The following is a 27,766-nucleotide window of genomic DNA, read 5'->3' on the forward strand; positions in this document are numbered from 1 at the left end:
TCCTGACCAGGTCCTTAAAGATCAAACACAATTCCATTACTCGCTCTTGCTAGAAGTAGTAACAACCAGTTAACCTTTCTCTCACCATTAGATAATTTGCTTGTTATAACTGTTGCCTGCCCACATTCCATAGACTCCTTTCTACCCTCTTCCACCCTCTCTCCTTCCTTTTGGCCTGTTCACCACATTCACCAGTTTGTCCATATAACAGGGCAGTCTATGAGGGTGGTTTGAAAAGTTCTCAGAATGGAATAGATAAAAAGTACTTACATCACTGAAATCTTTTTTATTTCTCAATGTAGTCTCCTTGTTGGTCCAACGAAGTTCCTGTGCCTTGTTCCCATCTCAAAAATTAATTTCCTCCAAGTCTGCAAAATAGTTGTCAATTTCAGCTATCAATTCTTCATTTGTAGTGAATCTTCATCCACCAAGAAAAATTTGGGAAGAGATGGAAGTCTGACAGAGTCATATCAGGTGAATAAGGTGGGTGTGGCAACCATTCATACCCTAGTTGTGTAATTTTGCCATGCCACCCTGCAGATAATTTTTTCATTTCTAATTCTTCAGTTAAAATGTGATATGCCCTTTCAGATGACATCTGGCAAGTGTAAGAAATTTCATGCACTTTCAATCGGTGATCCTCCATAAGCATTTTGGGCACTTTTGCAATGATTTCTGGAGTAGTGACACATCTTGGCCAACCACTGTGCGGATCATCATCTAAACTCTCCCAACAAAATTCAAATTAATTACTCCACTTGGCAACAGTTGAATATGAAGGAATAGAGTCCCCCAGTGTATTCTGGAAATCAGCATGAATGTCCTTTGCTTTCATACCTTTCTTTACGAAGTGCTTAATAACTACTCGAATCTCTATTTTTTTCCATCTTCGCAAATTGCTACGCGGGAACAACAACAGAGTCACGTCACCATCACAGCTTTCTTCCAAGAGCCCTGATGTGACATATGTTTACAGGCAACATTCCAATGAATATCATGCAAACAAGTTGTTGTGCTAGTGCTGACCTCTCGTTGAGATTCCAAGAACTTTTAAAACCACCCTCATATATTTGTACAATATATTTGGCTTATACGTTACTGTATTTTTCATCTTTGAATATGCTGTAATATAAGATTTGTTTGTTCAGAGCTTCTTTGGAGATTGCATTATGCTTATGATTTTGTACTGATATAGTTGCAAAATCTCACCTATCTTTGAAAACCAATCTTTGTACAGTTATGAACTCTTGCTGAATGGTATGGAATATTTGTTTAGTATTAAGTTATCTGACTGTGGACTAGGAAACTGAAAGCTGGTTCATAATAAGTTATTAAATAAATATTATTGGAACATCAATACTATGTATTCAGATTTTTAACATGACTTTGTTTCTCCAGCTACCAACAGAATATTCTGTAAATAAAAAAGAAGTTAAAATAGAAGAAGAAAAAGGAAACAAAGGGGGAAAAACTAAAGAAAGCAAGAAGATAAATTGGTTAAATGCTGAGTAAATAAGGAAGTACTACCAAAGACAAAATATAAAATTAATGTGAATTTTGAGATGGCAATGCTTCTGCATTAAATTTTGTTTGAAACTCAAGGAACCCATTGCAGAGACACTCCAGAGGATGCAGGAAGCCTACAGTGATGAGTGCTGAAGCCATACTCAATGTTACAAATGGTTCACAAGTTTAAAAATGGCCAGATGGAAATTAAAGATGACCCTAATTCAGGACACCCTTCAACATCTGCCAATGATGCTCATGTCAGGAATGTCAATGAAAATATGCATGCCAATCAAAGACTGACTGTCTGAGAGATTGCAGAAGACTATAACATTTCTGTTGTATCATTCAATGAAATCCTGACACAGCATCTTGGAATGTATTGTGTTGCCACCAAGTTCATCCCACTCATCAAGACCAGAAAGATCTTTGCCTCACAGTCTGTGAAGAGCTTTTGGATCACTCAAATAGAATGAGATGTTCCTTAAGAGAATCATAACTGGTGATGAGACAAGGGTCTATGGTCATCCCTGTTGGTGCTTGACTATTGCACAAAAAATGAAATCACTGTGCTGCCTCATCCCCTATACTCTACAGACCTGGCCCCTGCAGATGTTTTTTATTTCAAAACTTGAAACTGCCATTGAAAGGACAAAGATTTGCAATGATAGACGAGATAAAAGAAAATTCACAGACCGCACCTCACAAGACCTAGCAAGAAGCATATAGAGACTGCTTCCGGAAGTGGAAAAGGTGTTGGGAGCAGTGTGTCAATTATGGAGGAGAGTATTTTGAAGGAGACCATACAAAATAAGTATAAGGTATGCACATGAAATTTTTTTGGACAATGTTCCAAAATTTTTTGAACATACCTCATATTGCTATAAAAGACATAGAAATATTAAAGCAGCACAGCAGAGATCATCTGAGGGTACCAGCATTTGGTCTGGAGTCAATAAACTACAAATTAATCATAAAATTTTTTAAAATATTTTCTGCAGTTTATGTATTAAAGCTGATGAGAATTGCTGTGCTTCTGTTAAGCTTCGTGCAACTCATATGAACACAAAATTAACACAGAAAAATCAAACTGAATGTTTACAAAGTTATCATGTGGAATTTATTTATTAAGTAAACTTAGGTCTTGCGTTCATGAATAGCTGCTCAATGTATTCTATGCCTTTTTACAGAACTGCTTTTGGTTTGCAGGCATGTTTTGGTATCAATATTTTCTTCTCATTATTAGCTCCTCTAGCTTAAATAGCTTCTTGAGTGGTATGTTGCCTGCAGAGGGCAGGTCTGTGGGCTAGCATTTAAGCACTGTCACAGCAAGGTGACGAGCCCTTGCGTTTTGTGCAAACGTGTGGCAACTACCGTCATGCCGGCGTCTGTTCCGCGCATTTCCAACCCTCCAGGTAAGCACAGAAACCAAGTAGCCGGATCTGAAAGTTTCATGTATCATTTGAGCCGTCTGCACCCTGGTGGTGGGACGTTTGAAATTGATTTAAATGGTAACAGTAGAGATTGTAGCAAGTGTCTTGTTGAGTGCGACGAAAAAGTGTTTCCGCCCGGAATCGAGCCGGGGACCTTCTGCGTGTTAGGCAGACGTGATAACCGCTACACCACGGAAACTGCTACGCTCTGTGCTCCACATCCGACACAACTTGTAGGACGATCACTTTGCGGAAACGCACAATGCAGGTATTTCGCATTCGTATGTAACAATCGACAGCACCCTCGCCTGTCTGAATGCCATCGCGAATAAGAGCCCAAGAAGTCGTCGGAAATGCTCGCGGCCGAGTGCTCAGTAGCGTCAGCTACTGTTTCTTTCCGTACGAGGTACCGTCAATTCGCGCAGTCGCTATTCCAATTGATGTCACCAAAAGCAATCACTTCGTTAGCGGCGAGGAGCCTGGGCTCAGCGGCCATGATGACCATGATGTCGTGGCTGACTGTATACCTGGCCTGCTGCTAAACGTTACGTTTTTGGTCATGATGGGATTGAGTGTCAGCTCCAGCCACAAGGATTGCTCATTGAAAAAGCTTTCTCTGCATGATGCACAGAACCTGGCTTGTTCTCAGCATTTGAATTTGCAAGAAGCCTATGTCCACTGTGGTGCTGGGTTGGGTTCCTGCCTGCCAGCTTCAAAAACTTGGTGTAGAGGCATATCGTGGATAGCACCTGTTGGTTCCTGATTCTTAGCAAACTTGTTGTAACACCTACTTAATGGCAGCTCTTGGATGAGCAGTTGTCATTTACACTTAAATTTGTAAGAAATTATGGTGAGCATTGGATTACTGTGTCAATGATTATATTGTGTCGTGGAGTGGCTATACTATCTCACCATCCTTGTTAGCTATTATAACATGTAAACATCTCCATTCACAAATAATTTAAATGATCTCACTCAAGTTATGTTTTTGTGAGTGTGTGTGACTAAATTAGTGGTGCTCAAGCTGTTTGATTAAGTTTGGTCACACCTATAATTAAAATTTGTTGTTTATTTTGGAATCAGGTGCTTCACATGCAATGTTTGTCTTTCTCAAGTGTGTTTATAGTGTCTATTTGTGTTGCAAAATCAAATTTTTATTCAGTGGTTTGTGCATTACAGGATAGCTTGATGTATCTGTTGTTTATATTGTAGATCCAGCTAAACAGGTCTGGATATGATAAATGCCTTTATTGAGAGTGTCCGTCTCTCTAGTGGTGATGGCCATGTTGGCACTGCAGCTCCCACTTGTATCATATTTTGAGTTTAATGTTGTCAGGTTATTTTGCTTGCTTGGAAACAGTGGTCTTCCTTCTAATTGTCTGCGAACAGTCCCGTAATAGGGGATGGCTGATGTTAATGACCTGTTACCTATATTCAATATGCTTTTGAAACTTGTGATGTGGAATATGATGGTTAATTTTATAGACTTTTGATTTATTTAGATCTATGTGCTAAGCATCTATCAATTTTTTTACGTTAATATTGTTCTTAAAATAATAATAAAAAAAAAAAAAAAAAAAAAAGCACTTAAAGTTGTGTAATATCTATCAACAGGTGTGTTGTTGAATGTTAATAATTTGACTAGTTCCAGGGGTAGCTGCTCAGACTGTCTTCATCATTTTCTGTGTTTTAATAAATTGGTTTGTGTTTTTAATAAATATGTTAATAAATTTGTGGCCCAGTATCCTTCTACTCAACACCAGATCCTTACCACATTGCACCACGAAACCTATATTCTGTTATGGGGCAATTAGTTTCAAGTAATAAAAAGATTCTCATTTGGCAAAATATGTAATTTATTTGGCAAAAAATGTAATGAGATACATGTGTGAAGTGAAAAGTAGTGAGCTCTGTACAATGTTTTTGAAAAACTAGAAATATTAAGAGGTGCCCTTTTAATCATAAATTTATGGATACACAACAGAAGACAAACAGAGCTATAAACTGTAACAGTCTGTTTAATAATATGACACATGCCAAGTTAAGTTGATTCACATTTCATCTGCCAGAGGTAAGAAAACTCAAAACAGTTATGCACATACAGGTTTACGATTATTTGACATGTTGCCAGCACAATCATGTAGTATACCATTTAGTGCATTTGCTACATGGAAATGGCTTGGAAAAAGGTATCTTATTCAATGGAAGAATTCGAAAATTCGATCTTCAATATTTATACTGTTTCATTTATATTGTATGTGTATATGAGCATACAATGAATATACAGTGTGTCCCACTGAACGAGGCCCCACAAACGTGTAGGAATTCCCGCAGAAATTGCACCATCTAATTTGTAATGTTTGATGGGCTAACACTGCACTCTGCAACACTGTTTGATGCAACAGTGTGCTTCTGTGTATCACTGTGGCTGGAGCTCATTATGCAGTGTTTAGTGAAAATGTACTGTTATTCTTTCAAAGAGCACATATTTCTTGTGAAGTAATATTGGATTACTGGTTCCATTAAGACATGTCAGTGAATGTTTGTTGAAAAGTTTGGTGTCCAGCATGTACCATCTAAATGCTGTATACGAAAGTTAGTGAACAAGATGGAGAGCAGTGGAATGGTGCTGGATCTCCAAAATAGAGGACAATCATGATTATTGAAAGAAACAGTGATGTGAAACAGAGGTTGTTGGCCTCTCCTGCAAAATCTGTTCGATGTTTATCTCAGGAATGTGGAATGTCATGGAGCACTTGCCACTGAGCTGCAAAGAAAACTGGCATGTATCCATACAGGTTTATGGTTTTTCAGGATCTGAATGTCAATGACAAACACAAATGCATCACATTTTGCCATAGGTTTCAGAAATTTATTGCTCAGAGGCCAGGAATATTGCAGTACACATTGCTCAGTGATGAGGCATGAGTCTACTTCTCCGGCTATAACCTCTCAGAATGCGCTGTAAAGAAAATCTGCATGCACTAGTTGAGCAACCTCTGCATTCACAAAAGACTGGTGTGTTCTATGCAATATCATAGTGTTGCATCATCGGATGAATTTTTTTCTGTCTACTGTGATTAAGTGCAGTTTACATAAAAATGTTTTGGGAATTTGTGAACCAGTTGGGCTTACTTACACTTGACATGTACCAACAAGATAGCACCACATGCCAGACATCTTGAGTGACCATGGCTAAAGTCAAATTATTTTTCTCTGGCAGAGGGATTTCAAAGGACAGGTCAACTGATTTAACACCGTCTGACTTTTTCCTCTGGGCTGGCCTAAAAGGCAAGGTCTACAGGAACAAACAACACAACTTGGAACATTTACAAGAGAACATCATCTGTGAAATCCAGACAGTGACACCAAAGGTTCTGGCAGCAATATTCAAGAATCTGCAGCATCATGTTCAACTGTGTTTACAAGTCAAGGGTGGTCACTCCCAACACCTTTTGTGATTCAACTTTATTTCCCATGGACAAGGTATGACATGTTCTTTTCATTTCATTTCCTGATTTTTTACACGAAGCCTTTAGCTGCAATTTAAGCAAATCTATGTTTGTGGGGCCTCTTTCGAGTGGGACACCCTGTATCATTTACTGTTTATAGAAAACTGTATATTTAAGAATAATACAATGGGATACTAATATATGTATTTTAGCGTATCATTTTTACAGTATATTTATGTATTTGTACAGGTGTGGGTGCAAATACACCAAACGATGGCACTGGTTACTGTAATCACATCCTTCCACACATCACTATTAAAATTTCTTTGCACAAATTTTGACAGCTTTGAGAGGCATGAGATATACAAAAGAGAAACGTTTTACTTATCTTCATTATCATGTTGTTGTTGTTGTTGGCTCCAAGTCTTGTCTGGGGGTAAATTCTTGAGACTGTATTTTTATAACATTGGGGGTTCTAGTTGAACTGAATAACTGATGAAGATTTGCCTGTTGTTATGAATTATCTTTTTATTTTATCCCAGTCTTCTAAATCACACCAACTTTACTATTTTCACTTCTATCACACCACAAATTACATTGTTGTTTGTTAACTTAGAAAAACATCTACTTCCATCAGAGGCATGCCCACTACCACGTACATTCTGCAGTACTAACAATATTCCACAGAGTTTACAAAGCAAAAGAGTTTACAAACTTTCTTGACAAATGAAGACTCTCTGCTAAAATATATCATTATTTTATAAAAGAGCCCAGAAATAGAGTTAATAATTAGTTCTAGATTGTGAAATCAATAATATGAGTTTTAAGTATGCCAGAAATTTAATAATTTCAATAATTTTTAAAAGAAGAGTAATTTTAACCATGCATACAGAGTGTAACAAATTAATTTCTTTTTATACATTTTAGCCCAAAACATAACACATCTTACACAAAATCATATGAAGTTAATTCAGACAGCTGATATAATTCACCTATACAAGAATCGATAGTATACATGGTATTAGTTTTTTATATATAAAAAAAAGGTAATGTTAGAGGAGGGTGACCCATTATACTACATTTAAATGTTTAACTATGAGTAATAAATAAATAAGAGTAAAAGTAATAAATAAATAGATAAATAAATGAAAAGTAAAGTCTCTGCTTATCAGTGTACTACCTGTATTTGTGATCTCCTCCCACTGACATTCCACTTCATTTTTCATTTTTGCCTCCTCTTGTCCTCACAACAAGAGATTTCCTCTCAACATGGGCTCTGAGTGACCTATTCAACCTTCTAGTCCCCCCCCCCTCCCCTCCCCCCCCCCCCCCCCCCCCTGCTTGACAGAGAAATGACAGGGCTAGAATCTAGTAGTAGTTTCTTTTCCTACTTTTAATGTGGCTGTCAGTGGTGCTGGAATTTTGTCTCCTAAAGATAGGTTTTGGGCAGCGATTGTGCAGCCTTATAATTAGTTTTCTCAAGTGTATTCTCCTTGGATACTTCAGAGAAATTATGCAATTCATGATAGATCATGATATATGGAGTTCAAAAGATTTAGTACCTGGTCTGCAGTTATCCCTAACATCATAAGTAAGTAAGTGGGTTGCCCAGAAAGTAATGCACCACATTTTTTTCTCAACAATTCTTTACTGAACATAATGAGATTTACACACATGAAAGAATGGTGTTTTATCTACACAGCCTATTTCTCCACATAATCTCCATCCCATTTTATGGCCTTCCTTCAGCGTGCGTATGTCCTGTCAGTACCCATCATTGTCCTGATGGTGGAGCCAGTGTTCACTGTGTGAATCACCTCCTCACTGTCCTCAAAATGTCTTCCACAAATGACATCCTTTAATGGCCTAAACAAGTGGAAGTCTGAGGGGGCTAGGACAGGGATGTAGGGTGGATAGGGTAACACTGTCCGACCCTGTTTTGTGATATGTTCAGCAGTCCTCAGACTTGTGTGGGGCTGAGTGTTATTGTGTTACAGCAAAACATCTCCTGGGTTGCCGTGAAGCTGGAGTCACCAGAATCGTGTCTCGAGTTTTGTTAATGTGTTGGCATATTCTTCTGAATTAATGGTACCACTTCTTGGCATCACATCAATGAGAATCACACCTTCACAGTCCTGGGTATATTCTTTTCTTGCTAATAATGATCAAAACTTCCATTGCTTTGTTTTTGGAACTTTGGATGATGTAGTAAGGACTTTTATATTACTGGCACTAATGGTAGAGGATCTTTAAGTGTAGTACTTGACAATCATAATGGAAAGAAATGTCTAGTTTTCAGCAGCAGTGTATATTAAAAATTAGAGCAGAAATAAAACATAAAAATAACAGGAAAAGAATGTAATGATAATTGAAATTCACTTCTGTTCTGACTATTTTTAACAAAATTAGATATAAAGGAAATATTTGTGTTGTTTTTCCTATATTGTTTCTCATTCCCTAGTTTTCCCCTTCTTTATAACTCCTGTGATTGTTGTCCTCCTACCTTGCTTTCATTTGTTGACATTATATTCTTTTCCTTTTGTAATATGGCTCTGTGATAGTTTTAACTGCAATTCTCTGAATAAATAATTTCTTTGCCCACACTGAACTCCTTTCATGCCACATTGACAAAGTGAGCACTTTATCCACTTCCATATTTGCCTGATTATAAATAATTATTTACAAAATTTTAATGGGACATCTGCATGTGTCTAACAGCTCAATGCAGCCAGGAATTTTTCTTGATGTTTAATATGTCGTGTCACCACCAGACACCACACTTGCTAGGTGGTAGCCTTTAAATTGGTCGTGGTCCATTAGTATACGTCGGACCCGCATGTCGCCACTATCAATGATTGCAGACCGAGCGCCGCCACACGGCAGGTCTAGTCTAGAGAGACTCCTTAGCACTCGCCCAGTTGTACAGCCGACTTTGCTAGCATTGGTTCACTGTCTACATACACTCTCAATTGCAGAGACGACAGTTAAGCATAGCCTTCAGCTACGTCATTTGCTACGACCTAGCAAGGCGCCATATTCAGTTACTATAATTACTATGCATTCTGAACAGATAATATTGTGAATCATGTACCGTCAAGAGCGATGTTCATCGTTAATGGATTAAAGTTAAGTATCAAACTAATTATGTCCACTTTCTGAATTCTCATTCCTTGTCATATGACAGACCTCACGTCAGTATAGTGCTTCCCTCCTCACGCTAGCCTGCTTGAGCTAAAACACGTGCATTTCGGACTCCACTCATAACACGGTGTTGGCTCTTCCGCCAACACAAAATAATATAACATCCACATAAAAAGAGTGAAAGGGAAATGTTTGTATTTTCTACTTGATTACTTTGAATTCAAATTTTATTTTCAAAAGCACTATGTCATATTATGAATAACAGTCTGATAAAGTTCATTAACATGGATTCAGAAGCCACAAAAACAGCTCTAAATGACTGAATACACAGTGTTTTAAAAGTCATGGATGGTAAAAGGTAAGTAACAAGGACATTCCAAGATTTAACAAAAATATTTGACACAGCTGATCACACAAATCTCCTTGTGTGACTTAAAAACTGTGACATATAGAGTATATCAAATGTGTGTATGTGTTCAATCATTTCTAAGTGACCATTGACAGAGAGTAGGTATAAGTTTGATTTATTTATTTATTACTCTTCTGACTGGTTCAAGGTGGCCCCCCATGAATTCACCTCCTGTGCCAACCTCGTCGTCTCAATTATTTTTGGATGTATTCCAATTTGCATTTTACCATACAGTTTTTATCCTCTGCATCTCCCTCTAGTGCCACATATGTTATTCCTTGATGTCTTAATACATGCCTCACCATTCTGTTCTTTCTTCTTGTCAATATTTTCCATATGTCCATATATTCCTGTCTTTGCCCAGTATGTGGAGAACCTTCTCGTTCTCTATCTTATTAGTCCACCCAATTGTCAACGTCCTTCCATAGCACTATATCTCAAACATTTTGATTCTCTTATTTTCTGGTTTTCTCACAGTTGATAACTCACTGCTCTGCAATGCTGCACTTCAAAAGTACATTCTCAGAAATTTCTTCCTCAGGTTAAGGTTGATGTGTGATACTACCAGACTACTCTTGGCCAGGAATGCTTTCTTTGCCCGTGTGAATCAGTTTTTTATGTCCTTGTTCCAGTTCTCATTTCCATGCCAATTCTCTCACCTTGAGGGGCATCGCAGAGGGTACATTCCATTGTACCAGTTATTAGCATTTCTTTCCATTCTATTGCTATATGGAGTGTGGGAAAAATGATTGAAGGCCTCTGTGCATGCAGTTATTATTCCAATCTTATCCTCATGATTCCTATGTGAGCAATACATAGAAGGTTGTAATACATTCCTAGAGTCAACATTTAAAACCAGTTCTTGGAACTTTGTTAGTAGGCTTTCTTGGAACGACAGTTTATATAAATCTTCAGGAGTCTTCCAGTTCGGTTCCTCCAGTATCTCTGTGGCACTCTGCCATGGATCCAACAAAACTGTGACCATTTTTGCTGCCCTTCTCTGTATATGTTCAGTATCCCGTGCTAGCCATTTTTGCTATGGGTTCCACACACTTGAGCGATATTCTAGGATGGGTCGCACGAGTGATTTGCAAGCAATCTCCTTTGTAGACAGATTGAACTTCCCCAGTGTTCAGCGAGGACAGAAAGAAACCAAATGTTAAGAGAGGTTAGAACTGAGGCAAACCTTCAGTTTGAGGAAGAAACCAAAAAACATAATTCTAGCTTACTACATCATAGCTATTGGTTAGGAATTTTCAACAGTCAGTGGATATTTTAACTCTACCCAATTTTAGCTCAGTCTATGTGAAATGTCAGCTATCTTTACTGCATCAAAATATTCGAGGACTGAGAAATAAAATTAATGAATTAATTATCTGCATAGATGAATTAGGGTCTTCAAACCCAGCTGACATGATCTGCCCCTCTGAACATCATGTGACCATTAGTATAGAACTTTTAAGTGTTACAGGGTTTAGGTTAGCATCTCACTTTTGTAGATCAGAAATGGAGAAAGGAGGAGTTGCCACATTCATCAGGAACTGTCATAAATTTAAGAACATAGACATTCATAAATTTTGCCTAGAACAGCATATGGAAGCATGTGCAACAGAAGTAGAATTTCACAAAAAATCCTTCATAATATTAAGTGTACATCAAGCACCTGCAGGTAACTTCAATCTGTTCATAAACCACCTTGAAGCTGTACTGGCCCATTTAACAACCAAAAACAAAGAAATAGTGGTTGCTGGTGATTTCAATGTAGATTTCCTTAAAGACTCTCCCAATATGAACTTATTTGAGTTAGTAAAACCATCATTCAACTTAATTCCCACTGTAAAGTTCCCCACTAGGGTAGCCAATTGCTCACAAGCAGCCATTGATAGTATCTTTATAGAAAAGTCCAATGAACAAAATTATATTAAAAAACCAATAGTCAATGGCCTCTCAGATCATGACATGCAGTTCCTTCTGTTAAATGTTAATACTGAACAGGATATAAAATCTGTTAAATCTGAGCTCAGTAGGGTAATCAATAAGCCAAAAAGTGATTATTTTAGGACACTCCTCAAAGACATTCACTGGACTGATGTTTACAGTGCTCATGGCATGAATGAAAAATATAACACTTTTGCTAATAAAGTGCTTACCTTATTCGAAAACTGTTTTCCCCCAAAACTTACCAAGGTTAGAGCAAAGTCGACAAAGAAGCCATGGATTACTCAAGGAATAGGGGTATGTTGTAAAACAAAAAGAAAACTGTATCTGTCAATCCAAAACAGTTCCAATGTTGATGCTATAGCACATTACAAGAAATACTGAAAAATATTAAAGACTGTAATATGGACATCAAAGCAAATATATTACAAGGAAAAGATTGTCATATCAGATAACAAAATAAAGACAATATGGGATATAGTGAAGGAGGAGACCAGTAGAACCAGACATGAAGAGGGACAAATAGCATGATACACAGGTGACAGATGTGTATAGTGTTGCAGAACTTTTTAACAAACATTTTATAACTGTTACTGAAAAGATGGGGTTGACAGGTTCTGTAGATGCTGCTATGAAATACCTCAGACCAGACATTTCAAGTACTTCCATAGTATGAATTTGACCCTCACTACACCAGCATAAATAATATCCATCATAAAATCTTTAAAATCAAAAACATCTAGTGGGTATAATGAAATATCAACAAAGTTAATTAAAGAATGTGATTCTGAGTTAAGTAACATGTTAAGCTATGTGTGTAACCAGTCGTTTATCAGTGGAACATTTCCTGAATGGTTGAAATATGCTGAAGTTAAGCCACTGTTTAAGAAGGGAGGTAAAGAAATAGCATCAAATTTCTGTCCAATTTCACTTTCGCCAACATTCTCAAAAATTGTAGAAAAAGTATTGTACAATTGGCTTTATAACCATCTTATCTCAAATAAAATACTGTCAAAGTCACAGTTCGGATTTCTAAAGGGTTCTGATATTGAGAAGGCTATCTACACTTACAGTGAAAATGTGCTTAATTCATTAGACAAAAAATTGCAGGCAACTGGTATGTTTTGTGATCTGTCAAAGGCATTTGACTGTGTAAATCACAATATCCTTTTAAGTAAATTAGGATATTATAGTGTAATAGGAAATGCTGCAAAATGGTTCAAATCTTATATCTCTGGCAGGAAACAAAGGGTGTTATTAGGAAAGAGACATGTATCAAGCTATCAGGCATCATCCAACTGGGAACTACACTCCTGGAAATGGAAAAAAGAACACATTGACACCGGTGTGTCAGACCCACCATACTTGCTCCGGACACTGCGAGAGGGCTGTACAAGCAATGATCACACGCACGGCACAGCGGACACACCAGGAACCGCGGTGATGGCCGTCGAATGGCGCTAGCTGCGCAGCATTTGTGCACCGCCGCCGTCAGTGTCAGCCAGTTTGCCATGGCATACGGAGCTCCATCGCAGTCTTTAACACTGGTAGCATGCCGCGACAGCGTGGACGTGAACCGTATGTGCAGTTGACGGACTTTGAGCGAGGGCGTATAGTGGGCATGCGGGAGGCCGGGTGGACGTACCGCCGAATTGCTCAACACGTGGGGCGTGAGGTCTCCACAGTACATCGATGTTGTCGCCAGTGGTCGGCGGAAGGTGCACGTGCCCGTCGACCTGGGACCGGACCGCAGCGACGCACGGATGCACGCCAAGACCGTAGGATCCTACACAGTGCCGTAGGGGACCGCACCGCCACTTCCCAGCAAATTAGGGACACTATTGCTCCCGGGGTATCGGCGAGGACCATTCGCAACCGTCTCCATGAAGCTGGGCTATGGTCCCGCACACCGTTAGGCCGTCTTCCGCTCACGCCCCAACATCGTGCAGCCCGCCTCCAGTGGTGTCGTGACAGGCGTGAATGGAGGGACGAATGGAGACGTGTCGTCTTCAGCGATGAGAGTCGCTTCTGCCTTGGTGCCAATGATGGTCGTATGCGTGTTTGGCGCCGTGCAGGTGAGCGCCACAATCAGGACTGCATACGACCGAGGCACACAGGGCCAACACCCTGCATCATGGTGTGGGGAGCGATCTCCTACACTGGCCGTACACCACTGGTGATCGTCGAGGGGACACTGAATAGTGCACGGTACATCCAAACCGTCATCGAACCCATCGTTCTACCATTCCTAGACCGGCAAGGGAACTTGCTGTTCCAACTGGACAATGCACGTCCGCATGTATCCCGTGCCACCCAACGTGCTCTAGAAGGTGTAAGTCAACTACCCTGGCCACCAAGATCTCCGGATCTGTCCCCCATTGAGCATGTTTGGGACTGGATGAAGCGTCGTCTCACGCGGTCTGCACGTCCAGCACGAACGCTGGTCCAAATGAGGCGCCAGGTGGAAATGGCATGGCAAGCCATTCCACAGGACTACATCCAGAATCTCTACGATCGTCTCCATGGGAGAAAAGCAGCCTGCATTGCTGCGAAAGGTGGATATACACTGTACTAGTGCCGACATTGTGCATGCTCTGTTGCCTGTGTCTATGTGCCTGTGGTTCTGTCAGTGTGATCATGTGATGTATCTGACCCCAGGAATGTGTCAATAAAGTTTCCCCTTCGTGGGACAATGAATTCACGGTGTTCTTATTTCAATTTCCAGGAGTGTAATTACATGGGGGGGTCCCACAAGGTTCCATTTTAGGGCCCTTACTTTTTCTTGTGTGTATCAATGACCTTTCTTCAGTAACATTACCAGATGCCAAGTTCGTTTTGTTTGCCGATGATACAAACATTACAATGAATAGCAAATCAAGTGTAGTCTTAGAAAGAAAAGCTAATAAAATATTTGTGGACATTAATCACTGGTTCCTAGCCAATTCTTTGTCACTAAACTTTGAAAAAAACACACTACATGCAGTTCAGAACTTGTAAGGGGTGTCCCTCAAATATATGCGTAACATACGATGACAAGCAGATACAAGAAGTGGACAGTGTTAAATTCTTGGGATTACAGCTTGATAATAAATTCAATTGGGAAAAGCACACCACAGAACTGCTGAAGCATCTCAACAAATCTCTATTTGCAATGAGAATTGTGTCAGACATAGGGGATATAAAAATGAAAAAGCTGGCATACTATGCTTACTTTCATTCCATGGCCATATGGGATTATTTTTTGGGATAATTCATCAAGCCAAGCTAAGGTTTTCCAGGCACAAAAACGTGCAGTAAGAGTTATATATGGTGTGAACTCAAGAACATCCTGCAGAAGCCTGTTTAGAGAACTGGGTATACTAACTACTGCTTCCCAATATATTTATTCCTTAATGAAATTTGTCATTAAAAATATATCACTTTTTCAAACCAACAGCTCAATTCATGGAATCAATACTAGAAGTAAGGATAATCTTCACAAGGATTTAAAGTCACTTAGTCTTGTACAAAAAGGTGCGCATTATTCAGGAACACACATTTTCAATAACTTGTCAGCAGCCATAAAAAGCTTAATAGCCAATGAAATTCAGTTAAAGAGAAGCCTAAAGGATTTATTGGTGGCCAACTCCTCCTACTCCATTGATGAATTTCTCTGGGAAAGCGCTGGTAGATAGAAACAATAAAAAAACACACAAACACACACACAAATATCAAGCTTTCGCAACCCATGGTTGCTTCATCAGGAAGGAGGGAAGGAGAGGGAAAGACGAAAGGATGTGGGTTTTAAGGGAGAGGGTAAGAATTCATTCCAATCCCGGGAGTGGAAAGACTTACCTTAGGGGGGAAAAGGGACAGGTATACACTCACACACACACACACACACGCACACACACACACACACACACACACACACACACACACACACACACACACATATATGGGATTGGAATGACTCCTTACCCTCTCCCTTAAAACCCACATCCTTTTGTCTTTCCCTCTCCTTCCCTCTTTCCTGATGAAGCAACCGTGGGTTGCAAAAGCTTGATATTTGTGTGTGTGTTTGTATGTTTTTTATTGTGTCTGTCTACCAGCACTTTCCCGTTTGGTAAGTCACAGCATCTTTTTTTAATACGTTTCTCCCATGTGGAATGTTTCTTTCTATTATATTCATATCATTAATTTGAACCCAACAATTTAGTTTGTTATTGTCACTGTTGCATTTTGAAATCTTTTCTGTCATCTTACTTTCTCTTTTTGTTTGTGCAAGTAGTTTCACTTTGTATTCACCTTCCCTTTTTTCTGTAATCTACCATACAATTTATCCTGTCTATATATACTCAATAATACGTAATTTACTTCCAAACCATAACCAAAAAATTTTTAATGCTTTCAACACTACCGCTGCTATAAAATCCACCATTCCCAGTTTACAAACATTTCTTGTGTAACCTCATGAATATTATTTCACAGCTTCAGTTCCTTTCACCTATTAAACAACCATTTCAGCTAGTTCTAACAACTTTTGTTTTATTTCCATTCCCATTTTTCCCACATAACTGATCCTTTTTTAGCAGCTTCCCACAGGTTTTAACGTTATTATTTCTTCGTCAGACAATTGTTAGCCTCATTTTCATAATCTGCCACCACATAACCAGTCCTTTTAATACATTTACACGCAGTTTTGTCGAAATTTTGCCATATTTCTCCACCCTTTAACGTGTTTTGGAGGCAACACAACTACCTAACCTTTGTACACATCGTTGTTTACCAACCCAAGTTCACCACAGGATCAACATAGCTCAGCTTAAACCAACACTTTTTCGACTTTTTTCACACCACAACTCCAGTTGCTTTCTACTTCACCTTTATCTCTCCCCATATATTTTTATTTTCACTTTAGCCTCATGTTACACTTTCCACCTTGTAATACCATGTCACCCTCACAACATCCCCATAACGACCCCATTAAGTTTTATTTACATTCCCTCTGCAAACATGCCTTTGCCCTAGCCAGATTACGCTCCCATATTTTATTCACTCAGGCTTGTCTGACATTTGGCATTAGCCCCAAAGGCCTCACACTTAAAGTTCCCATCTCTGGCTGTAACCCTTCTTTCTGTCAGTCCCTATACCGGTTCCAAACTGGACAATCAATAGCCCTCACCCACCTTATCCTTCACCTACACATCAACTCAGCCAATGAACACACCCGTCAACTCCTATTCCTAATCAGAGTCTTCAATCTTTCCTCTCCCACATCCACACCGGCTGTTCAGAGCATCCTCCTACAGGTCAACTGCAAATTAGAACAGCATGCCACCCTCCACCTCAAAAAACTATCCAATCTCCTGGTTTCCCACCTCTGGAAAGGCAACTCACTCACCCTCCACAAGCTTTCCAACAAACCTCAACCTCCTCTCATTGCACATAGACCCAGTCTCTCCCATCTACTCAATCTCCCACTTCCAGTTCCACTCGCCCAAAACCTCTAAATTCTAGTCAACACAATCTGGAACCACAACATCCCAATTCAGTAGTTAACCTTTCCTCCAAACCTCTCTCCCAATCCCAAACCTCTGTCCTATCCAAAGGCCTCACCTTCAACCCCACTCCCAGATTCAACCAAACAGCCGTCGTCAGATATGTCTGCTTGTGTCTGTATATGTGCGGATGGATATGTGTGTGTGTGTGTGTGTGTGTGTGTGTGTGTGTGTGCGAGTGTATACCCGTCCTTTTTTCCCCCTAAGGTAAGTCTTTCCGCTCCCGGGATTGGAATGACTCCTTACCCTCTCCCTTAAAACCCACATCCTTTCGTCTTTCCCTCTCCTTCCCTCTTTCCTGATGAGGCAACAGTATATATATATATATATATATATATATATATATATATATATATAATAGAGGGAAACATTCCATGTTATATATATATATAAATGTGCCTGCACATAGACATATATATACATATTTATCAAAAAACAAAGATGATGTGACTTACCAAACGAAAGCGCTGGCAGGTAGAAAGACACACAAACAAACACAAACATACACACAAAATTCAAGCTTTCGCAACAAACTGTTGCCTCATCAGGAAAGAGGGAAGGAGAGGGAAAGACGAAAGGATGTGGGTTTTAAGGGAGAGGGTAAGGAGTCATTCCAATCCCGGGAGCGGAAAGACTTACCTTAGGGGGAAAAAAGGACGGGTATACACTCGCACACACACACACACACACACACACACACACACACACACATATCCATCCGCACATATACAGACACAAGCAGACATATCTGACGAGGGCTGTTTGGTTGAATCTGGGAGTGGGGTTGAAGGTGAGGTCTTTGGATAGGACAGAGGTTTGGGATTGGGAGAGAGGTTTGGAGGAAAGGTTAACTACTGAATTGGGATGTTGTGGTTCCAGATTGTGTTGACTAGAATTTAGAGGTTTTGGGCGAGTGGAACTGGAAGTGGGAGATTGAGTAGATGGGAGAGACTGGGTCTATGTGCAATGAGAGGAGGTTGAGGTTTGTTGGAAAGCTTGTGGAGGGTGAGTGAGTTGCCTTTCCAGAGGTGGGAAACCAGGAGATTGGATAGTTTTTTGAGGTGGAGGGTGGCATGCTGTTCTAATTTGCAGTTGACCTGTAGGAGGATGCTCTGAAGAGCCGGTGTGGATGTGGGAGAGGAAAGATTGAAGACTCTGATTAGGAATAGGAGTTGACGGGTGTGTTCATTGGCTGAGTTGATGTGTAGGTGAAGGATTAGGTGGGTGAGGGCTATGGATTGTCCAGTTTGGAACCGGTATAGGGACTGACAGAAAGAAGGGTTACAGCCAGAGATGGGAACTTTAAGTGTGAGGCCTTTGGGGCTAATGCCAAATGTCAGACAAGCCTGAGTGAATAAAATATGGGAGCGTAATCTGGCTAGGGCAAAGGCATGTTTGCAGAGGGAATGTAAATAAAACTTAATGGGGTCGTTATGGGGATGTTGTGAGGGTGACATGGTATTACAAGGTGGAAAGTGTAACATGAGGCTAAAGTGAAAATAAAAATATATGGGGAGAGATAAAGGTGAAGTAGAAAGCAACTGGAGTTGTGGTGTGAAAAAAGTCGAAAAAGTGTTGGTTTAAGCTGAGCTATGTTGATCCTGTGGTGAACTTGGGTTGGTAAACAACGATGTGTACAAAGGTTAGGTAGTTGTGTTGCCTCCAAAACACGTTAAAGGGTGGAGAAATATGGCAAAATTTCGACAAAACTGCGTGTAAATGTATTAAAAGGACTGGTTATGTGGTGGCAGATTATGAAAATGAGGCTAACAATTGTCTGACGAAAAAATAATAACGTTAAAACCTGTGGGAAGCTGCTAGAAAAGGATCAGTTATGTGGGAAAAATGGGAATGGAAATAAAACAAAAGTTGTTAGAACTAGCTGAAATGGTTGTTTAATAGGTGAAAGGAACTGAAGCTGTGAAATAATATTCATGAGGTTACACAAGAAATGTTTGTAAACTGGGAACGGTGGATTTTATAGCAGCGGTAGTGTTGAAAGCATTAAAAATTTTTTGGTTATGGTTTGGAAGTAAATTACGTATTATTGAGTATATATAGACAGGATAAATTGTATGGTAGATTACAGAAAAAAGGGAAGGTGAATACAAAGAGAAACTACTTGCACAAACAAAAAGAGAAAGTAAGATGACAGAAAAGATTTCGAAATGCAACAGTGACAATAACAAACTAAATTGTTGGGTTCAAATTAATGATATGAATATAATAGAAAGAAACATTCCACATGGGAGAAAAACATTCCACATGGGAGAAATGTATTAAAAAAAGATGCTGTGACTTACCAAATGGGAAAGCGCTGGTAGATAGACACAATAAAAAACACACAAACACACACACAAATATCAAGCTTTTGCAACCCACGGTTGCTTCATCAGGAAAGAGGGAAGGAGAGGGAAAGACAAAAGGATGTGGGTTTTAAGGGAGAGGGTAAGGAGTCATTCCAATCCCATATATGTGTGTGTGTGTGTGTGTGTGTGTGTGTGTGTGTGTGTGTGTGTGCGTGTGTGTGTGTGTGTGAGTGTATACCTGTCCCTTTTCCCCCCTAAGGTAAGTCTTTCCGCTCCTGGGATTGGAATGAATTCTTACCCTCTCCCTTAAAACCCACATCTTTTCATCTTTCCCTCTCCTTCCCTCTTTCCTGATGAAGCAACCGTGGGTTGCGAAAGCTTGAAATTTGTGTGTGTGTTTGTGTGTTTTTTTATTGTGTCTGGTCACCAGTGCTGTCTCATTTGTTAAGTCACAGCATCTTTGTTTTTTGAGTATAACTTCTGCACAATTTCAGTGCAGTAATGTGTTGATTGTAAATAAGTGTGTGTGTGTAAGTACAACTAACTTGTGCACTATTACAGTGCAGTAATGTGTTCAGTATAAATAAGTATTATAGTAGTTATATTACACATTTATTACCCTATAAATAAATAAAAAATACTTCTTTTATTTTAAATTCAGTGCATTATATTTGTAAAATGATTCTTTCGTATAGGGTTCATTAAAAATGACGATCATTACACTTGGGACCTGTGGAATGGTACATTAGCTTATTTGTTTGAGTTGTAAATATTTGTCGTGTATTGTTGCTTTTATGACATGTTCTACATCCTGGAGGACCTCCTCACTACGAATCAATTGGAATGAAAGTAAATCTAATCTAATCTACCAATAAACCAAAGTCTACCTCCAGCTTTACCTACAACTGAACCTATATGATCATTCCATTTCATATCCTTACAATGTGTTACACCCTGGTATTTATATGAGTTGCCTAATTCCAACAGTGGCTCATGGATGTTATAGCCATAAGATATTATGTTTTTTTTTATTTGGTGAAGTGCACAATTTTAGATTTCTGAACATTTAAAGCAACTTACCAATCTTTGCTGCACTTTGAAATCTTCTCAATATCTGACTGAATATTTATGCAACTTCTTCCAGACAGTACTTCATCAAGCACCATCAGCAAAAAGCCTGATGTTACTATTAATATGGTCTAAAAAGTCATTGATATTCAACATTAACAGTAAGAGCCCAACACACTTCCCTGGGGCACACGTGAATTTATTTCTAAACCTGATGATGACTCTCCATCCAAGAAAACAGGCTGCATCCTCCACATCAAACAGTCCTCAGTCCAGCCACAAATTTCACTTAATACCCCATTTGATCATACTTTTGACAATAAATGTAGGTTTGGTACTGAGTCAAATGTTTTTCAGAGATCAAGAAATACTACATCTACCTGACTGTCTTGATCCAAAGCTTTCATTATGTCTTCTGTGTAAAGTGTGATTAGGGTTTCACACAATCAGTGTTTTCAGAATCCATGCTGGTTGGCACTGAGAAGGTCATTATTCCAGACACCTCATTGTGTTTGAGCTCAGAATAGTTCTAAGATTCCATAACAAATCAATGTCAAAGATATTGGATGGTAGTTTTGTGGGTCACTTCTACTATCCTTCTTGCAGACTGGTGTGACATGTCCTTTTTTCCAAGAACTGGGCATGGTTTTTTTTTCAAGGGATCTGAGACAAATTATATTTATAAGATTAGCCAACTCAGCCACATACAACTAAGATAGAAACGAAGCACTTTATTATCATAAACAACATACACTAGTACAAGCCAGCATGCACAATGGACGTTCATACCAGATTGAGTCAGAGATCATAGAATCATGAACCAAACAGTGCTTCTCAAAGTCAATAACCACATGTTCAGTTTTGGTTATGCCACACAACACCCTGCATCCCCCCTCCCAGGAGCGCAGAGCATAGGGTAGGAAGTAAGGCAGTGCAGCCGAGGTCAATGAGGTGATGTGGTGCTCGGTTAGCATCTAACATCGCAAATGGGAACTTTGCCTTAACAAACGAATAATGGCTCGCCTGTGAGAGGGGCACGGCTGGACCATTTCTCTTAGAGGGGTTGGGTGTAGAGCAGTGTAGGGTCTACACAATATAATTTCCATGCCATGCCAGAGGACAGAGAGAGTGGCTGACATGAGAGGGATGGGAATCGATTGGTCCCATGTCTTGGAGGCTGCAAGTGCGGTAAGAGGCACACAGATGGTCAGGCATTCAAGGGTGTCAACTGAGGCAGTGATGCTGTCTTCTTTTGCATCGGGAGGAACGTTGAAGGCATACGGGGTGTCACATGATGCATAGAATCATTGAGCATGTGGGCAAGTGAGTGAAGCATGAAGAGAGTGTTGTCACACAACTGCAGGGAGAAGTTATTGACTGACATAGAAGTGATGTTGACTCAGAAGTGTGCAATGCAGGAGGAAGCAGGCTATGTGGAAAGCTCAGATGAGTGCTTGTGGTGGCAGTGTTAGAGAAAGGAATGTCATGTGCAGTATCTGAAGCATTCAGAACATATGAATCACATGGATCACATGTGTTGTCAACACTGGGATAGTCAGACAGCGAGGATTCCACAGGGGGAGGAAGTAACTCATCAGTCAGAAGAGAAGCAGAGTTATTGGTGGATGGGAGGTCATCATCAAGTGTCCAAGCTGGTTTGAGTCTGTTGATGGAGACAGTTTGTGGCTCATGATATAAGAGGATGTTGAAGGTGTGGGTGGAGTGATGGAGCACTTTGTGGGGGCCTGAGTAAGGCTGTTGAAGAGCGGACCACACAGTGTTGCCATGGAGATTTACGTACTCACAGTGCTATAAGATTTTATGATTAAGGATTTGTGGGACACTGTGGGCACATGGAGATGGAGTGGGGATGTGAGCAATGTGAGGGCAGACACACATGACCAAAGTTGAGAGCTCAGAAGGTGGCAGAGGCTTGGAGTCTTTGACGAATTTAGCAGATCAGGGGTTCACCGTAAAATGTGTTGACCAGGGAAGCTTTTAAGTCCTCCTTAAATGCTATGTGGATTCCAAGCAAGACTCAGGGGAGGGTTTTGGACCAGGAAGTAGGATGACACATGAGTGCAGCCTTAAGGGTGCAGTGCCAGTGCTCAACTGACCCATTACTCTGGGCATCGTAAGTATTAGTGTGGAATTTATTGGCACCACACAAGTCACACAGCCACCTGAACAGGATGGATTCGAAATGTCACCTCTGAACAGTAGTAATGGAAGATGGGCATCTGAACTGAGCAATCAAAAAAGCAACAAATGCATGAGTGACAGTATCTGTGCCAATGACCAGGAGAGGAACAACCTCAAACCACCTGACAACGCAGTCAATAATGGACACCATGTGTTTACAGCCCTCTGAAAAGGGCAGAAGACTGATGATGTTGAGATGAACATGTCAAAACTGTCCTATGGGGTTATCAAACTGATCCAGGGGAGTGTGGTGCCCCACTTTATGGCATTGGCATGGTAGGCATTCATGTGTCCATGTGCGACAGTCTGACTTAATGGCCACTCAAATGAAACATTCAGTAACAAGGTGAGTAGTAGCCTTAATAATCAGGTCGGTGGTGTCGTGGATCACTGAGAAGACTTTGTGGAGTAGGGGGTGAGGATTAGGTAGTGGAGAGGACCTGTGGACATCTCATATAGCAACAAGTGTGAAGAACCAGTTAGATGTAGTGGCTCGATAACCAATGAGGTAATTTTATCTCGTAATAAATGACCTATATCTGGATCATCCTGCTGGAGTTGTGCCCATTCAGTCACGTGCAACAGTGAAGAGATGATGTGTACATGAGACATGTAGTCAGTGATGACATTCCCCAGCTCCTTTTATGTAACACACATCAGTGGTGTACTGGAAAATGAGATCCCTGTGACAAAAGTGCAGAGGCAGCAAGTAATTAGTAGGATTATGCATGGTGTCAGTGAGTGATTTGTGATCTATGTAGATAGTTACAGAATGGTCTTCTATGTCCTTGTAGGAAGTAGCAGACCACATAGTATATCATCAACAGTTCCCTATCGAAGGTGGACCACTAACATTGTGATGTGGAAAGGTTCTTGGAAAACAAATGAAGGGGTTGTGTTGAATTGCCTACATGCTGTTGCAGGATGGTGCCAACTGAAGACTTGTTCATGTCAGTGGTGACAGAAATGAGTGCATCAGTGATGGGGTGCAAGTGTGACATCAAAAGTGCACTGCATGTCATCAGACCATAGTTTTTTTTCGGGCACTAGAAATGTTCTTGCCCACCAAGGCATCTGTCAGAGGGGCTTGTAGGGATGCAGCATGATAGATGTGCTGCCGGAAAGAAATGATCAGTCCTAGGAAGCAAAACATTTTGGGTAATGGCAAATCACAAATGATTGCAACATGGTCAGAACATAGGGTGAATACTATCAGCGGAGACAGTGTAGCCTAGGAAAAAGACACTAGTAGCAAGTAGCCAAGCTTTACCATCATTTATCTTGATGCTCTAATCAGTGAGTGCTTTGAGAACTTCAGATAAATGGAGCTTGCACTTTTCAGCAGAAAGGGAGTAGATAGAATATCATCAAGGTAAGCATAGTAGAAATGGAGGATGAATAACACTGAGTCAATAAAAAGTTGCCACATCTGTGCAGTCTTTTTAAGACAGCAAGGCATGTAGCAGTATTCAGAAAAGCCGAACAGCATAATAATGGCTGTTTTAGGCACAGTGGCACAGTCCACAGGGAACAGCCAATAATGCTGAAATTCAGTGCACCATACAGTTGTTGTGCAGAACTGTAGAGGTGTGGAATCGAATAATTGTCATGGGTCACCCAAGTGATGAGTCTGTGGTAGTCCACACACAAGTGGAAAGAATCATCCTTTTTAGGCACAAGGTGTGTAGATGATGACTAATTATTGTCTGAAGGATGCACAATCCCTGAATCTAAGAGGTCCTGTATTGCAACCTTAATGTGGTAGAGTTTGGTGGCATTGAGGCATTAGTAATAGTGACTGTAACAGAGGTAGGCACAAGTGTAACAACACCAGATGATGAAGGAAAGATACACAAAACACTATGTTTGATTGTCACTGATCTGTGTAGATAGCAGCAAAGGTGGAGGCAGAAGCAGGTCAGGAGCAGGTGAAATGTCAGCAATATCGTGTGACTACATGCAGTGAGGTCACTGACCATGCAGAGAGCATGCACCAAGTTGGCTGAAATGTCAATGATCAGCTGATGAAGGTTGACAAGGTATGCTGTCATATGTGAGCACAGAGAGGTAGCATCCATGAGTGTGACACACAGAGAGGGGATGGAAGAAGATGAGGTGGTGTGCCGAAGTGTGATCCCGAGGATGGGGAAGCTGCCGTCAGTGACCAGGAAGGTCCAAGCGAATACCAGCTGCAGTGTGAGTTGGAGACGAAGGTCTGCCAAGCATGGACAGATATACTGAAGATGTTGGCTGTGTGGAGAAGCAGTGATGCAAGAAGAAGACTCAAAGGTGCACACGATGGAGGGATGATGCTGGCATTGGTCCTGGTGTTAATGAGGGAGTAGTGAGTGCTGGTGGGATCAAAAATATAGAGCCTGGCTGCAGGAGAATTCAGTGTGTTAAAGGAGTGAATGCAGGGGCAGCACCCTACAAAGTCACTGCAAGCCAGGAAGCCTAGATGGATTCATGGCTGAAGTTTGGGTATGTATATGGTTAATGACAAGATTGTGTGCAGTTGTTGAATGTTACATGGTATGAACATAATGGGTGCATGGGATGCAGTATCTGCTGTGTGTCATCCAAACTGCTTAGTGTGCTGTGTGCTCACTCAGCCACAGAAGAAGAGTGGGAGATGGGTGATGGAGACACAGGGAGTGCCGGAAGTTGACTACCTGGTGGCAGTGGAGGTAGCTGATGAGAGGGCACCACACATGCCCAACCCCTATATGCTGGGCAAGGCACATCTAGACTGAAGCAGGTGGAGTACTGCCAACTTTTGAAGCCAATGGGGACTGTCGGAGGGAAGGAGGTGGCAATGCTGGATAATGCTTAGGCTTGGTCAGTGAGACAAAGTTTCTCATCTAAAATAGCAGGCTTGTTATACAGAAGCTGTAGTTGAATATTGGTCAGCAATTTAACCAGCCAGAGGGTCCACACTGTGACGTCTGGTAGCTCCTCAGATGTGACTTGGGAGTGGAGATGGCACCACAATTGAGATGGGGAGTGATCTTACAGCTGTATGTCATGAGTGATGTAATGAATCACTTCAGTAACAGGCATTCACTCAGTGGCGGTTTGTAAGTATACATTCTGGGTTTCACAAATTTTCAGACTGAGAAAAATTTGAGAGTGTGAAATTAATAGCATCTGCAGTATAACAGTTATGCTTATCAACAAGTTTATACAACTACAACTACTGCCAATAATAATAATGATAATAACAGTAACAATAATAATAATAATAATAATAATAATAATAATAATAATAATAATCCCCGTGGTGGCCCGGGAAAAGAATAGGCCTTCGGTATGTTCTGCCAGTCGTAAAAGGCGACGAAAAGAACAAACCACTAATAGGGCTAACCCCCCTTTTAGTGTGATTACTTGGTTCAGGACAGAACTAAAGAAGCCTCGGACAAGCGCCGTCATGGTCGGGGACGACGCTTGAACCCTATGCCGCCCACAATGGTAACGACACTGCTAGCCAACTGGAAAATGATTTAAATCCAAATAGAGGTGTTTTGTAGGATATGCTTCCTGCAACCACCCTAGAAAGAAAACAAAGACAGAGGATGAGATGGTCAGATGAAGTTAATCGACACCTCATGTTCTGTTATTACCAAGCAACAAACCTAGGAACCAACACAACTGGATACAGATCACAAGTATACACAACATTTATTACCAGATACCCGGAATTAAAATTTTTGACAGAACAACGACTAGCTGATCAGATCCGTGTAATAATAAAAAATAACAGGATACCCAAGTCAGAATTAGAAAACATCAAACAACAAGTACAACAAATACTGGAACAAAATAATGTGCAATCAGAAGAAGAAGAAAATACAGTAATGGACTCAAACATCCCAGAGCAAACAAACAAAGACCAACACGCGTCAATTAAACAATCAGAGGAAAACGAAATCTTAAGACAGCCACCAGAACAAGCACAAATAGAACACGAAGAGACACACGTGTTAGATATAGAAGAGAAATTTCAGCTGACATATATAGAATACAAAGACACAAATACAGACATCAGACCATTTTTGCATAGACCGCCAAATAACCCACAAGTCGAAACAACAATAAAATCTATCAACACAATCATACACAACAAAATAAATGAAAATACAACTATGGAAGAGTTACAACTACTGGTTTATATAGGAGCACTCACTACACTAAATATACACCCTAGGCAGAGATCAGAACAAACCAACACACAGAAGAAACCCACAAAACCAGCATGGCAACACAGGCTACAGATCAGAATAGAAAAACTGAGAAAAGACATCGGACAGCTAACACAATTTATAAGAAATGAAATATCAGACAAAAAACGAAAAAGGTTAGGTAAAATCTCACAACAAGAAGCAATAGAGCAATTAGATGAAAAGAAGCAGAAATTACAAACATTGGCCAAACGACTTAGAAGATACAAAAAAAGTGAAAATAGAAGGAAACAAAACCAAACATTCAACACAAACCAAAAGAGATTTTACCAAACAATAGATAACACACACATTAAAATAGACAATCCACCAAACATAACAGACATGGAACACTTCTGGAGCAACATATGGTCAAACCCGGTACAACATAACAGGCATGCACGGTGGATACAAGCAGAAACAGACACATACAAGATGATACCACAAATGCCTGAAGTGATAATTTTGCAACATGAAGTCACCCGAGCAATTAATTCTACACACAATTGGAAAGCCCCTGGAAATGATAAAATAGCAAATTACTGGCTAAA

The 27,766-nt window shown here is 40.2% G+C and overlaps 1 non-coding gene across 1 annotated transcript; it reads right to left on the bottom strand.

The window, feature by feature from the left end:
• Positions 1-3,065: 3,065 nt before the first annotated feature.
• On the bottom strand, positions 3,066-3,138 carry Trnav-aac. Its single transcript has one exon. It is a non-coding gene; the product is annotated as a tRNA-Val (tRNA).
• Positions 3,139-27,766: the final 24,628 nt, after the last annotated feature.

This window comes from Schistocerca piceifrons, chromosome 4 (assembly GCF_021461385.2).
Source record: "Schistocerca piceifrons isolate TAMUIC-IGC-003096 chromosome 4, iqSchPice1.1, whole genome shotgun sequence".
Lineage (NCBI taxonomy): Eukaryota > Metazoa > Arthropoda > Insecta > Orthoptera > Acrididae > Schistocerca > Schistocerca piceifrons.